This window comes from Silene latifolia, chromosome 9 (assembly GCF_048544455.1).
Source record: "Silene latifolia isolate original U9 population chromosome 9, ASM4854445v1, whole genome shotgun sequence".
In the NCBI taxonomy this organism is placed as follows: domain Eukaryota; kingdom Viridiplantae; phylum Streptophyta; class Magnoliopsida; order Caryophyllales; family Caryophyllaceae; genus Silene; species Silene latifolia.
In genome coordinates, this window is record NC_133534.1 from 98446781 (window position 1) to 98448770 (window position 1990).

At 41.1% G+C, this 1990-nt stretch overlaps 1 non-coding gene across 1 annotated transcript; it reads right to left on the reverse strand.

The window, feature by feature from the left end:
* Positions 1-407: 407 nt before the first annotated feature.
* Positions 408-514, reverse strand: LOC141603273 (small nucleolar RNA R71). The gene has a single exon (XR_012525162.1). It is a non-coding gene; the product is annotated as a small nucleolar RNA R71 (small nucleolar RNA).
* Between the last annotated feature and the right edge of the window lie 1476 nt (positions 515-1990).

A 1990-nucleotide genomic window follows, 5' to 3' on the forward strand; every position in this document is an offset into this window, starting at 1 on the left:
ACCCAACACAAAATCCAACACATAATCAACCCACAATGCCTAAATTTTCATCACATTCCGTACCAACCGAGGAGAACGTACCCAATGGTACTCCCACACCACAATACTTAACCGGAAATTTCATTGCCAAATCCGCATTTATCCAATTAGTCGAAAGAAGCCAATTTGGGGGGATGCCTAGTGAAGACCCTCACTCTCACATGGAGACTTTTTGTGACTATTGTGATGCGATTTCTCAAACCGGTGTAACTCAAGACCAAATTCGATGGGTCTTATTTCCTTTTTCTCTAATTGGCACCGCAAAACAATGGTTGAAAGGGCTTGATAAGGCTACTCTCGGAATTGACTCTTGGAAGAAATTGGCTCTAGCTTTCTACAAAAAGTTCTACCCACCGGAAAAGACTAACATGCTAAGAGCTCAAATTACGCGCTTTAAGCAAAGAGATAAAGAATCTTTGTATGAAGCTTGGGAGCGGTTCAAAGGAATTTGTCGCTCATGTCCTCATCAATGACTTAGCGAGTGGTTCTTGGTAAAACAATTTTGGAATGGTCTTTATGAAGACTCAAGAAACATTTTCAACATGGGATCAAATGGTATGTTCACCGAAGTTGACGATAATCAAACTTTGAACAAGATTGAGGAAATGACTGTCCATAACTCACAATATAGTAGACCTCGCAAGGCTACTAGAGGAGGAAAGTATGAAGTGGACTCTATTACTCAATTGGGTGCTCAACTTAGTGCTCACATTGATACCATCAATTTGAAGTTCGAAAAAGCTATGGCTAGACTTGAAGAAGCCTCAATATCACCAAAGCATCATGTGAATGCTATGACGGCATCTTCATCAATCCCAAGTGGGATATGTGAGAATTGTTGAACTTTGGGACATGACCAAAGTGAATGTAGGGGAACAAATGAACAAGTGAATGCTTTTCAAGCATACAAAAGTGGTACCCCTTATTCAAATTATTACAATGAAAACACCAAATTCCACCCAAATCTCTCATACAAAAGCCAAAATGTTCAAAACCCTCAACCAACATACACCCCACCTCCCATGAGAAACCAAAATCAAAGACCCTTTTACAACAAAAACCAAGGTTACCAAAATCAAACTCCATATAATCAACAAAATGACCAAGGTTTTGATGTCCAAAAAGCGGTCCTCCAAATGCAAAAGAATCAACAAGAGTTTTTCACTCAAATGCAAAAGGATAGTCAAGCAAAGGAAATCACCATCAACAACATCCTAGCCCACACCAAAATGTTGGAAACCCAATTGACTCAACTAGAATCTTCAAGCTCACAAAGACAAAAGGGGCAATTACCACCTCAAAGTAATCCCCCGGGACATGAAACGGTTAGAGCCATTCACTTGAGGAGTGGTACGAGGTATGAAGCACCAAAGAAGCAAGTTGAGAATGAAGTTGTGGAAGCTAGTGACAAAGAAGAAGTTGTGCAAAACTCCAAGGGTGGAGAACCATCAAAAGAAGAAGTCTCAAAGAGAAATGAAGACAAGGCCAAGGAGAAGGAACCCATTGTGATTAGACTTCCTTTTCCAAGTCGTCAAGCTAAGCCCAAATTTGATGACTAACTTGGAAAATTTATGGAAATTGTGAAGACTTTGGAAGTCTCGATTCCTTTCACGGAATTAATCAATCACGTGCCGGCTTATGCAAAGTACATGAAGGACATCCTTACGAAAAAGAAGTCGATCCGGAAGCTTGAAACCATCGCCTTCACTAAGGTGAGTAGTGCAATCCTTCAAGGGAGCTCACCTTCAAAACCTAAAGATCCGGGAAGCTTCTCAATACCGTGTACCATTAGCGACACAACGACAACAAAGCCCTATGTGATCTAGGGGCTAGTGTGAGTGTTATGCCGTATTCGGTGAGTAAAAGGTTAGGGATGGGAGAGCTTAAATGTACCAACATCACACTCCAAATGGCCGATAGATCGACGAAGACACCATTAGGGATATGGGAA